Source organism: Jaculus jaculus, chromosome 2, assembly GCF_020740685.1.
Source record: "Jaculus jaculus isolate mJacJac1 chromosome 2, mJacJac1.mat.Y.cur, whole genome shotgun sequence".
NCBI classification, from domain to species: Eukaryota; Metazoa; Chordata; class Mammalia; order Rodentia; family Dipodidae; genus Jaculus; species Jaculus jaculus.
This window is the reverse complement of record NC_059103.1, coordinates 173053734-173068024: the sequence shown is the minus strand read 5'-3', so window position 1 is coordinate 173068024 and position 14291 is coordinate 173053734.

Genomic DNA, 14291 nt, shown 5'->3' with positions numbered 1-14291 from the left:
AGGGTAGGAGCTTAAGGTGCTAGCTGTGGCTCTTAAGACTCTCAGAGTATCTATAAAAGTGACCCTTGATGTTGGGTTTGCCTGCAATGAGAGTATCCAAGTAGGCTGAGTGGAACAAAATACAGGCAGATTCTAAAATTTAACTGAACAATGTACACTTTCAATGAAAAACAGTACAGAGTATTTATGCAAGAGTAGGTATTATGACAACCAGATCCTCTGACAAAGTCACAGTCCCTTAGAGTATGTGTTGCCCCACACCCTTAATCTTGTCACCTAGGAGGTTAAGATTTCTGGTCTGTTGAGGGTTCCAGGTCAGCTTGTGACCAAGTAAGACCCTTCCCTAGTGTAATCCCAGTTACCTTTTGGGATGATTTTGGTCTCAGTTATGCTGCGCTCCTGCTTGGGTCCCTCTTTGGTGCACTGTGGGTTCAAGTAGGCTGGCTGGGTTGCTTAGATCACTGCTCTGGTCTCTGGTGCTGGGTGCTGTGATCTCCCTTCCCCAGGTCTCTGGTGCTTGCTGGCGCTTGCACTGGCAGTGGGGGAGGGGAGGCTGTGGATGGTGGCTCTAGTTCTCTGGCTGGTCCATGTGATCCTCAACCTCTGATCTGCTCCTCCATTGTTCACTGTGGTTCTCCCTTCACATTTCTTGAGTTTGCCAGGACCTCCACTGTGAATGGAAAATCCCCTCATCTGGGTTTTCCTGTGGCTCAAGCTGAGCCTTGCAGCTATGGACCTTGGTACCTGCTGCTACTGGGGACTTGGTGCCGCCACTTCTGGAGCCACTTCTGCTTGCCTATGTGGGCTCTGGATGCTCTGGATCTCTCCTACTTCACTGCTGCTGTTGGTAATTTCTTATACCCCTCACTTTTTTTTTTTTTTTTTTCTGAGGTAGGGTCTCACTCTGGTTCAGGCTGACCTGGAATTAACTCTGTCATCTCAGGGTGGCCTTGAACTCATGGTGATCCTCCTACCTCTGCCTCCCGAGTGCTGGGATTAAAGGGGTGTGCCACCACACCCGGCTTACCCCTCATTTTTTAGTAGAAGAGTGTATTAGCTGGTTTTTTTTTCTTTTTTCTTTTTCTCCCCTAGCTGCTTTGGTGTGGTTCCTACATTGCCATCTTAACCAGAACTCTGTAATTTTTTTTTAAGTGCCTGCACCTCAGTGTGCATATGTGCATGAGTGAGGTATGTTGGAGTGATCAAGAAAGGCTTACTTTGGGACTAACATGAGCCAAGAGCTACGGGAAAGAGGAGGCATGATAAGGGACAAACACACTCTGACATGAGCATTCTGAGGAGCAGAGAACAGAGGCCAAGGAACTGGTCAAAATGGGGAGATGAGACCCAGAAGATAATGAAAGAGATAACAGCAGGAATCAAGGAAATAACTTTGGCACATCTCTTGCTGCTCAAGATCCTTCTTAATCTGTCAACAAGCTCCTCTGGGAGAAGATTTACACCCAAACTCATCTTTGTGTTGCCATAGAGACTATCACAGAGTTTTGCACATAGTAAGGACTCAGTAATTTGAGTAGAACAAGAAATAAAAGCCTCAATCCTTTTGTGAAGACTTCTCCGATCTTTACTAAATACCCTCACTTTCTTTAGAGCCCAGTGAGAGCTTCTGCCCTGCCAACGTAATGCATTATGTTTGTTCTAGGCGGTGCTGGGGATTGAGGTCATGTTTTCATCTTGTCACTCTAGAGATATTGGGTATTGGAACTTTTCCTCTCTTAGGGATTTGAGAAATTATTATTTTTTTGTTTCTATTTATTTTTATTTTTTTAAATTCTTAAATTTTTATTAACATTTTCCATGATTATAAAAATATATCCCATGGTAATTCCCTCCTTCCCCACCCCCACACTTTCCCCTTTGAAATTCCATTCTCCATCATATTACCTCCCATTACAATCATTGTAATTACATATATACAATATCAACCTATTAAGTATCCTCCTCCTTCCCTTAATTTGAGAAATTATTGAAGGGACAATGCTTGGGCTTGGAAACCCTGTTTGGAGTGTGGGGTTGTTACTTCATGGTCTGTACTTGGAGTGGCTGTCTCATCTGTGGGGTTGGCATCCCATGTTCAACTGTACAGATCAATAGTGGGCAGGAAGGCAGCTGTGGACGCAGGCCAGGGGCCTGGCATTTTGGGGTTATCTACTTGTGGAAAAGGGTCTTGCCCTAGAACTGTCCTTCACTCTGCCTGCAACATGACAAGAGACTGGGGGGCATGTTGAAGCTGGGAGGTACACTTCAGAAGCTGGAAAGCACAGTGAATGGGGCCTAGTCAGCAGGAAGGACAGACATCTCTCTTCCCTGGCTCTCGTGGCCCTGTGCAGCCCTGTAGGCAACAGTGGACATGGGTTCCACAGCTCTGAGCTAGAAGGTTCCTTGTTGCTTTTCTGGAACATTGGGACAGAATTACTTTCTTTTTTCTTTAATGTACTTTAAAAATATTTTATTTATTTATTTGAGAGAGAGAGAGAGGCAAAGGCAGATAGAGAAAGAGTATGGACACGCCAGGGCTTTTAGCCACCGCAAACATGTGCCATCTAAGATGTGCATCTGGCTTATGTGGGTACTGGGGAATTGAACCTGGGTTCTTAGGCTTTGCAGGCAAGTGCCTTAACCGCTAAGCCATCTCTCCAGCCCCTACTTTCTTCTTTCTTGAGAAATGTCCTGTCTTAACTAGACCAAGTGTGTTTGGGAGGGGCCTGTAACTGAGTGCAGCCGATCTCTGACTACTGTTAAGGATACTTGGGACTTAGGCTTGCTTCCTCTTGACACAAACGCTGTCGGCAGAGACGTAATGACTGCAGGAATGAAAGTCTGACAGCCCAGTGTTTGATGAAAATCCTGTCTGCTTCTGATCATGCCTTGTACTTTGGGTTCTCTGAGTCTTTTTGGTGATATTTCTGGGGAAAACCAGGATAGCATGCGTCCTTGTGATTTGCAGAGAAGCCAAAGATGCTCCAAGAAAGTACAGGGGGCACGGGGAAAGTGCAAAGACCGCCTTGCGGAGGTGGGCAAAGGGTGGAAGGCTGGCGGTGCCACTCAGAGTAGATGATAATAAGGCAGCAGAGGGGCCATGTGGACGTTGACGCTGCGCATTGGCTCTCATTTGCTCACTTACATACAGCTCAGGGAGAGCTCCCATGATGAAATCTTCTGTTCCGGGGTGAGAAAGGCCTGGGATGTGAGTGAGCTTCTTGTTGGCACTGTGGTGAATCAGCAGGAAGGTGGAAACTTAAAAACAAACTTATGACCTTAGTTCTGGAGGCTAGAAGTCTGAAATAGGTCTCAGGGGGTGAAAAATCAAGGCCCTGTCAGGACTGTCTCTCCTTGTGCAGGCTCTCAGGGAATAATCTGTGTCCTTGACTATCCAGGACCCCTGTGAACGCTTTGGCCCCTCCAGATTCATGTCCCTACTTAAGACCAGCTGATTGATTAGCCATTTTTTGGGGGGTGTTGAGGTAGGGTCTTGCTCTAGCCCAGGTTGATCTGGAGTTCACTACACGTAGTCTCAGGGTAGCCTTGAACTCATGGTGATCCTCCTACCTCTGCCTCCTGAGTGCTGAGATTAAAGGTGTGTGCCACCACGCTTCGCTCCTGATTAGCCATCTTAATTCCATCTGTAACGTTTTTATTCTTTTTTAAAGCATAATATATATTTTAAAGCATAATATATATTTTGGTTTTTTAAGGTAAGGTCTCGCTCTAGCCCAGGCTGACCTGGGACTCAGTATGTAGTCTCAGGGTGGCCTCGAACTCTTAGAGATTCTCCTACCTCTGCCTCTTGAGTGCTGGGATTAAAGTTCTGCACCACCATGCCCAGCATAAATTGCACTTTTTGATGTTAAATTTAAAATCTCTTTGCTTAGCCCTAGGCTCCCCAAATATTCCCTCATCTACTTGGTGACCTTCTTTTCTGTCTTCTGTCATCCTGATGGAATGTTAAAGGGTCCAGTATTGTGCAGGTCCTGGGCATGTTCACAACAGTTGCCATGAGGTCATCAATGCCACAGCGATGTCATGTTGGATAATGTCCCTCAGCATTGTCCCCTACATCCTCTGACTCTTACATTCTTTCCACCCTCTCACCCTCTTTTCCACAATATTCCATGAGTCTCGGAGGGTGTGATAGAGATGAGATGCCTCCTTTAGTGATGAGCACTCAACAATCACTTCTTCTCAGAACTTTGATGAGTTTTGAGTCTCCCCAGTAATCACTGCCAACTGCAAAAAAGAGCTTCCATGGCCAAAGGTGAGAGTAATCCTAATATTTGGGCATAAACATAGCAATACTCATCATCATAATAAATAAAATAATAAACATAAATATTTAGAGGGCAAGTTGATGAGCACAACGTATCCATTTAACCAGACGGTAGCATCTTCCCTCCTAGTGTCTATGACCTCCGCCCAAGCCCATAGACTTTTGAGTAGTTTCAGTACCAGACATGAATTCCCTCCTAGAGAATGGGCCTCAAATCGAATCAGAAAGCAGTTGATTACTCCTAGTATGCAATTATTGCACACCTTGTGGTCATAGCCTGTCAGCTGGCTAACTGTATACCTTACAGGGTCCACTGCTGAGTAAGACTGTTGATGACGTTTCTTCCCCAGTATCCTGTGCAACGCTTTCCAATGCTATGACAGCTAACCACCAGCAAGGAGACTTCCAGCTCAGCTCCCACTGTTTCTCAGTGCGGACAGTCCATTTGAATGAAAGCCTCAATATGTCCCGTCCCCCCCCGTCCCTCAGTGGTGTGATTTTGGTGGAGTGTGTCAGCTTGTCCTTGAGGAGTGGGCATGATCTATAATTAAATGAAGATATATTATTAAATATGCATGTAGGAGGAAGAAACATGATCTAGATGAAGGTTGTAAAGATACAGCCACCTCTGACTAGAGATGAGGGAAGACATTTCCAAGAAATACGATCCTTTTATAGGGTCTATAAATAAAAGGAGGGAAAAAATTAGACTTGAGAAAAAATTCAAAGGCCTAATTAGAATGACAAGCTCAAATTAACTCCAAGGAAGAAACAAATCAAGAGGCTGCATAAGCAAGAGAATGACTCCTCTCTGGGCAAAATCTAGAGAGGATGGGCTTTTAGGTGGCTCAGAGGGATGCCTTACTGATCCAGAGCTTCGGGGAGTCGGCTAGAGGTCAGGGGCAGATACAGTCTCTGGCAACGGTGTGTAAAGTTGGAGTTGGTAAGCAGACATGAACCAATGGCCCTACGAGAGCATTAGCACAGTCCTGGCATGCAGGCTTAAGTATGAGTCCCCCCATCACACCTTAAGATTGGTGGCGGTGGGGCTCATTTTTAATTTCTGCCTGTGGAAGCCTCCAAATTGTGTGGCCGGCTTGATTTAAGGACTCCATAGTATATTCTTAAATCATAACATCACTTTGTATGCCATACTTTTCTGCAATCATAAATTGTCAATATGCACTAACAATTATAAAGAATAAATGAATGGGGCTGGAGAGGTGGCTTAGCGGTTAAGTGCTTGCCTGTGAAGCCTAAGGACCCCGGTTCGAGGTTCGCTTCCCCAGGTCCCACGTTAGCCAGATGCACAAGGGGGCGCACGCGTCTGGAGTTCGTTTGCAGAGGCTGGAAGCCCTGGCGCGCCCATTCTCTCTCTCTCCCTCTATCTGCCTTTCTCTCTGTGTCTGTCGCTCTCAAATAAATAAATAAATAAATTAAAAAAAAAAAGAATAAATGAATGAACTACCAAGAGACTCAAGAGCAGTTCTTAAGATTGTCTTCCATGAGCAAATTTCCCTTTGAAGCCTACCAACTTTCAAGATCAATTTCAAGACTTCATGACATTGAAAAAACAAGTGCCTGTCTTTTAAAAAAATTATTTATTTTAGAGAGGGAGGGAGGAGGGAGGGAGAGAGAATGGGTATTCCAGGGCCACTAGCCACTGCAAATGAACTCCAGATACATGTGCCATCCTGTGCATCTGGCTTATGTGGGTACCGAGGAATGGAATCTGAGTCCTTAGGTTTTGCGGGCAAGCACCTTAACTGCTAGCTATCTCTCCAGCCTCCCCCAGTAACTTTTTTTTTTTTTTTTAACCAGCAAAATACATGAGAGCAAAAAAAGGCAGTTATATTCAGAAGGCAAAAGTCTTTACAAAGTATTGCACATCTTGTGATGTTTCACTGTTTGTAGTCAATAAATCTGGAGCTGAAAAGAAGGGGAAACACTGAGTAAACATTGTGTTGACTAGAACAGCTTGTCTCATAGAACTGAAGCTCCAGAAGGGAGCAAAGAACCTTCGAGTTTGGAGTCCCCCAAACCTATCAGTAGATGGGGACTGCATGTGGTTGGGGTGGGGTCCTTCTGAGTGCTCATTCTAAGACACACAATGGACACACCATTTACACCCCTTGCTCCCTCCAAAAGAGACTGCCCAAAGTGTCACCTAGTCAGACAGAACAGGGCCACATCCCCAACACATGGATGCTTTATTATTTTATGTCCCAGCAACCTCTCCTGCCTTACGCTAGCCCCAGCTCCATCTTCCCAACTGACTCTGGTAGATTTTTCTTTTTTGTCAGTGCCATGGATTGAACTCAGGGTTACAGCATCCTGGGCAAGTGTTCTAGGCTGAGCCACAGCTCAGCCTGATTTTCATGGAATTATGTTTGTCCCTTTCAAATCTGAGATAAATAGCATTGTCAATGAAAAGAACCATTACCTTGTAATTCTGTGTTCAACTGTCAAATGGGTTGCCAAAGTGACTAAACCATCTTACAGTCACACTAGCAATTGGTGAGGGTTTCAAGTTCTTCAGGTTGAAGGTTAATCTGAACTCAGGTTTCTAGAAATAAAGAATGAGCAACAACATGACACGTCAGTTCACACAGAAACACAAAAATCTCCCGAATAGCCAAGGTCATTATAATTAGTTAGCACACAAGTGAAAACACACACCAATTTCAAAGCTGTTGTGATCATTACAATATGGTTCTGAGATACAAAGAGACGCATCAATCCATGGAACAGAGCATCTAGAAACGAACCTATGCATTCAAGATCAATGTATATGTAACGAAGATGTCAAGAATGCACAATAAGGGCTGGAGAGATGGCTTAGCGGTTAAGCGCTTGCCTGTGAAGCCTAAGGACCCCCGGTTCAAGGCTCGGTTCCCCAGGTCCCACGTTAGCCAGATGCACAAGGGTGCGCACGCGTCTGGAGTTCGTTTGCAGAGGCTGGAAGCCCTGGCGCGCCCATTCTCTCTCTCTCCCTCTATCTGTCTTTCTCTCTGTGTCTGTTGCTCTCAAATAAATAAATTTAAAAAAAAAATTAAAAAAAAAGAATGCACAATAAAAATGATAGCGTCTTCATTACGTGGTTTTGAGGAAAGTGGGCATTTACATGTGGAAGAATGAAATTGGACATTTGTACCATATTCAAAATTAACTCAAAGTGAACTAAAGAACTAATGCGAGATCTGAAACTGTAAAACTACTAGCATACAACTTTGGTTTTGTTAGTAATTTTTTTCTTTGAACCTCCTAAATACAGCTACACATGCAAAAAACAGCCTAATGAAATTACTTCAGATTAAAAAGCTCTGTGCAACAAAGAAAACAATAGTGGGAAGATGGATTTGTGATGAATTTAGAACAAAACATTCATACATCTGGTTAGGGGTATGTAAGTTATTATTCTCTGAAATGTGATCAAAGCACCTGCCAGAAAGGACTTAAGGGAAGAAGGATTTATTTTGACTCATGATTTCAGGGGGTGCAGTCCATCATGGTAGGAAGGCATGGACAGGCTCATGGCAGTGTGGGTGCCATGGTGGCAGCTGTTCACATTGTGGCAGAGAATGACCAGAAGCAGGGACTGGGCTAATAACCTCCCTGCCCCCCTTTAGAGACCTACTTCCACCAGCCAGGGACACCTCCTAAAGATTCCACAGCCCTCAAAATAGTACTACAAGCAGGGGACTATTTGTGCAAAAATATGGGGAACATATCAGATTCAAACCATTAACAAGGAGTAAATATCCAAAACATATAGGGAAGCAAGAAAGCAAATAATCCAAAAAAAAAAAAAAAAATGGACGGCTGGAGAGATGGCTTAGCAGGTAAGCGCTTGCCTGTGAAGCCTAAGGATCCTGGTTTGAGGTCCAATTCCCCAGGACCCACGGTAGACAGATGCACAAGGGAGCGCATGCATCTGGAGTTTGTCTGCAGTGGCTGGAGGCCCAGGCGCACCCATTCTCTCCCTCCCTCTCTCTCCCTCTTTCTCTCTCTCTGTCTGTCGCTCTCAAATAAATAAAACAAACAAACAAACAAACAAAGGACAAGGAAGCTGAGTAGACACTATTGTAAAGGAGACTGCAGATAGACAAAAGATGTGTGGAAAACGCTCAAGATCACTAACCATCAGGGAAATGCAAATTTCCACTATCGTAAGATAACACCTTATGCTTGTCAGAATGGTTATTATCCAAAGGATGAAGCATGAGAATCACTGATGAGGAAAAGAAAGCCTTGTATACTTACTACCAGGCAGCTGGGGTGGGGTCCTTTTGTTCAACCCAAGTATAAATCATGGGCGGACCAGGAGAGGCTCAAATGCCCACAGCTTGTGTGTCCTGGAGTGTTTGGCTGTGTGAGGCTGGCAGCAGACTGGCAAAAGCAGCAGCAGGTAGTGCCCTCTAGTGTTATGGCTCTTATGTAGGCCTTGGATACTAGGACCCTTAGCTGCACAAGTGCTACAGCTTTTTTGTGGGCCTAGGCAGTTGGGAATTGTTTAGTGTTACAGCATCTGAGCAGGCTTGCCTAGGTGTCAGGATTCCTCAGCCCTTAGCAGTGGCCAGTGTTTTATAGATTCTAGGCCTGTAAGTATCTGAGACCATTGGGCCTTAAAGGCTTGGTAGATCTGGGAAACACTTCCAGTGACCAGAGCCTGCAAGTTCTCTCTAGCTCCATCTGTCTACTCTTCAGCTTTCCATCCTCTTTGTCAGCTGCCACCCTTGCTTCTGCTCTGACCCCTCTCCTGCACTGTTCAGCTGCCTTTTCTTCTGGAAGCTGCATTTTTATAGCTCAGCCTGCCAATGACTTAGCTGTCTCTGTTGTTTCTGCTAGTCTCCTGTTGCGTATATATATATATAAACTTTGGTTTTATATATATATACATATATACACATATATATGTGTATATATACACATATATATATGTATATACACATATATATATATGTGTGTGTATATATATATATATATATATATATATATATATATATATATATATATGGTGATCCTCCTACCTCTGCCTCCTGAGTGCTGGGATTAAAGGCCAGGGCCACCACGCCTGGCTCTCTATTGTTTCATGCAAACATTACAACTTGCCTACACAATAGGGGAGGGGTGTTTCAACCAATCACAGCACACCTCATATACAACTGGAGGTTTATGTTTATATCAAGTACAGCCTCGCTTGTTGAGCGGCCACAGCAGCCATTCAGAGGAAGTGCTCCCCCTCTGGCTGAGATAGAAATGACTGTAGGGTTGTCTAAGGTTCACTAAAGCTTCTGATAGCAAAAGGTCCAGTACAAGCCAGCTGAGGCTGCACCTTCAGGAGCCAGGGCGACCAGCTCTGATCGCTGTGTCGTTTCCAGTGCTGGCCTAACGTTGTCTGACTGGCTGTTTGAAAGACAGTCCTTTTGCTCAAGGTAGAAAGGGCAGCAAAGGAGGGGGGGTGTCCAGGAGTGTTTGGCTGTGTGAGTGCTGGCAGCAGGCAGGCAGGGGCAGCAGCAGGTAGACCCTCTAGTGTTACGGTTCTTGTGTTAGGGAGTCACCTTGCCCATTCTTGCTCTTTTATAGGAAAACAAGCATCAGAGCAAGCGCTTGCCAGAAGAACTTGAAGAATTTATCACTAAGCCAGGTATGGTGGTGCACGCCTTTAATCCCAGCACTCGGAAGGTAGAGGTAGGAGGATTGCTGTGAGTTCGAGGCCACCCTGAGACTCCATAGTGAATTCCAGGTCAGCCTGGGCTAGAGTGAAACCCTACCTTGAAAAACCAAACAAACAAACAAAAAAATATCCCTAGCTGTAATAGTGATGCTAACAGATTGTAACAGTGATTAATGGCTGCCCAATGTCCCAGGCAAAGGGAGTTCCTACTTGCCTCACATCGTTGGTGGGAATATAAATTAGTATATCTGTTATGAAGAACAATATGGGGGTTCCTTAAAATAGTAAAAATGGAATTACCACATGATCCAGAAATCTCACTTCTAGTTATTAACACTTCTGGTTATGAAATCATGCTGAAGAGATGCCTGGACGCTGGTGTTCATGCAATACTATTCACTGTGACCCACTTATGTAATCAATATAAATCTCCAGCAGATGAATAGATTTAAAAGGGCGGGGGACTGGAAAGATTGCTTAGCAGTTAAGGCACTTGCCTGCAAAGCCTAAGGACCCAGGTTCCGTTCTCCGGGTCCCATGTAGCCAGATGCACATGGTGGTGTATGCGTCTAGAGTTCGTTTGCAGTGACTAGATGCTTTGGTGCACCCATTCTCACTTTCTCTCTCTATGTCTCTCTCTCCATCTCTCTGTCTCTAATCAATAAATAAATAAAAAATTTAAAAAGGTAGGAATAATATTTAGCCTTTAAGAAAAGGAAAATTTTCGCTGCAGAGACGGCTTAGCAATTGAAGGCATTTGCTAACAAAGCCTGATGTCCTGGGTTCAATTTCCCAGCAATCATGCACATCCAGATGCACAAAGTGGCATGTGCATCTGGAGTTTGTCTGCATTAACAAGAGGCCCTGGTATACTCATTTCTTCTCTAGTTTCTCTCCTTCCTCCCTTTGCAAATAAATAAATAAAAACATTAAAAAAAGAAGAAAATTTTGACATTTATGATAACATGGATGGCACAGGAGGAAGACATTATGCGTGGTGAAATAAGCCAGGCACAGAAAGACAAATACCGCATGCTGTCGCTTATATGAGCAATCTAAAAAAAATCAGACCTGTGGGCTGGAGAGATGGCTTAGCGGTTAAGCGCTTGCCTGTGAAGCCTAAGGACCCCGGTTCGGGGCTCCGTTCCCCAGGTCCCACATTAGCCAGATGCACAAGGGGGCGCACGCGTCTGGAGTTCTTTTGCAGAGGCTGGAAGGCCTGGCGCGCCCTTTCTCTCTTTCTCCCTCTATCTGTCTTTCTCTCTGTGTCGTGTCTGTCGCTCTCAAATAAATAAATAAATAAATAAATAAATAAATAAATAAACAAAAAATCAGACCTGGGAAAGTAGAGAGTAGAGTGATGGTTAAAGAGACTGAGGGGTGGGGTACAATGGTGGTTAGACAGCAGGAATCGTTTATTTTTCCTTGAACTATATTGCACACTATGGAGATATGCTAAATAATGTGTTTAAGAATTCATAAGAGAGGAATTTCAAACATTCCTACTACAAAAGAATGAGGTGGTTAGGTAGGTGTGGTGCATGCCTGTAATCCCAGCATTCAGGAGGCAGAGAGGTAGGAGGATCATGATGAGTTTGAAGCCACCCTGAGACTCTGTAGTGAATTCCAGGTCAGCCTGGGCCAGAGTGAGACCCTACCTCAATAAACAAAAAAAGAAGTACCTGAAGTAATTGATATGTTAATGAACTAGATTTAATTATTCTACATTATATTTATAAGTCATAATAACACTTTGTACTGCATAAATATATGCATCTATAAGTCCATCAATTTACAATATAATCTTTAAAAATGACTAGGATTCTCATATATTGCTACTGCAAATCCAAACTTTCAACAGAAATTTGGCAGTTTATTAATTCAGAGTTAAACACAGGCCCATGTATTTGTCCAAGTTAAATAATACCTTATATTCACTCAAAAAAAGTAAGTAAATATTTATAATAATTTTATTAGTCATGATTCCAAACTGGAAATAAGTTTTCTTCAGTTGGTGAATGAATAAACAACACCCGGGCCAGTCATGGAATACAACATGGCTGGAGATGGTTTAGTGGGTGAAGTACATCCCATGCAAGCGTGAGGACCCGAGTTTGAATCTACAGTGCTCACACAAAAGCCAGGCATGGTGCACGCCTAAAAGTCTAGCTCTGGAAGGTGGAGTCAGGAGAACCCATAGGGCTTTCTGGCTAGCTCATTGAGCTGAACTGGTGAGCTCCAGGTTCAGTGAAAGATCCTGTACTAAAAAAAAAGATAAAGTCAGGCTGGAGTGTTGGAGACGAGGAGATGAGCCCTGAACAGATCTTTGCCCTGAAATAACCTCTGCCCTGAGATAACTTCTGCCCTGAGCAACTTCCGACCTTTCCTCATCCCCCCACCCTGCCATACCTAACTGATTCCATCCCCTCACCCCGCCACACCTAACTAATTAACATCCTGCCTGGTGACTGCAGAGACCTGAGAACTATACCGTGAATTCTTAGAATAACTGCAAACTGTCCTAGGCCAAAGGCCAAGAAGATTCTGTAACTTTCCACCACCTGCCTCCTCCAGCCCCCACTCACCCAAGACCCTAACCATAACCCTTAAAAAGGCCGCTGTGGCTCAATAAAATTGGACTCTTGACAAGTGTACATTTGCTTGAGTCTCTTCCTCTCTCTCGCCCATCTTATTTCAGGTTAGGGTCCCCCTCGCCCCCACGAATAACGAGGTCCCGCGGGTCAGGACACTGGAGAGATGGCTTAGCGGTTAAGGCATTTGTCTGCAAAGCCAAAGGATTCCGGTTTGATTCTACAGGACCCACATAAGCCAGATGTACAAGGGGGCACATGCGTCTGGAGCTCGTTTGCAGTGGTTGGAGGCCCTACGTGCCCATTCTCTCTCTCTATCAAATAAATAATAAATAAATAAAATATATTTAAAAAGATAAAGTTAAAAAAAAAAGATATAGTTAGCTGGGCATGATGGCACATGTCTTTAATACCAGCACTAGGGAGGAAGAAGTAGGAGGATCACCATGAGTTCAAGGCTACACTGAGGCTACCTAGACAGTTCCAGGTCAGCCTCGGCTAGAGTGAGACCCTACCCCAAACACTCTCCCCCCCCCCCAAAGTTAACCTGGGCATGGTGGCACACACCTTTAATCCCAGAACTTGGGAGGCAGGGGTAGAAGGATCACAATGAGTTCGAGGACACCCTGAGATTACATAGTGAATTCCAGGTCAGCCTGAGCTAGAGTGAGACCCTACCTCAGAAAACCAAAAAAGAAAAAAAAAAAGAAAAAAAAAACCAAACATTTTTTTAAATAAATAAAGATAAAAAGCAAACAAACAAAAAATAAAGTAGCGAGTGATATGACTCTGGCCTCCACATGTATGTGCATGCATGCCTGTGTAAATTCTCACATATATGCATGTGCAAAAAGGAAGAAAAATGGAATTAAGAAAATGACGTGTTGGGGCTGGAGAGATGGTTTAGCGGTTAAGCACTTGCCTGTGAAGCCTGAGGACCCCGGTTTGAGGCTCGACTCCCCAAGTCCCACGTTAGCCAGATGCACAAGGGGGCGCACGCGTCTGGAGTTCATTTACACAGGCTGGAAGCCCTGGCACGCCCATTCTCTCTCTCCCTCTATCTGTCTTTCTCCCTGTGTCTGTCGCTCTCAAATAAATAAAAATTAAAAAAAAAAAAAAAGAAAATGACGTGTTTTATAACACAAATGAGTATCACATGCATACTACTCAGTGCAAGAAGTCAGACTTGAAAGGCTACTTAATTCCACTGCCACGACATCTTTGAAGACAGAGACAGAGAGGAACATCAGTGTTGCTGGGAGCAGAGACACCGGGCAGCACCAGGTCTGAAGTCAGACACTGCTCTGGATCTTGGTGCTGAAGGCTAGAGGTGTTTGTATGTGGAATGTCCCCACAGCCTCACGTGTTTGTGATTAAGCCTCATACTCAGTCTCCAGCTGGAGTCTGACTGGAGGAGGTGTGTCACTGGAGACAGATATTGATGTTTATTAGCCCAGCCCGTTTGGTGCTCAGAGCTAGCTCACTGTGCTGCCTGGCAGATGTGCTGTGGCAAGATGTGAACCTCAGCTGCCTGCTCCGCCACGCTTTCCCTGCCATGGTGAAACTTCCTCTCAGAACTATAAACTTGGGCTGGAGAGATGGCTTAGCGGTTAAGCACTTGCCTGTGAAGCCTAAGGACCCCGGTTTGAGCTCGGTTCCCCAGGTCCCACGTTAGCCAGATGCACAAGGGGGCGCACGCGTCTGGAGTTCGTTTGCAGAGGCTGGAAGCCCTGGC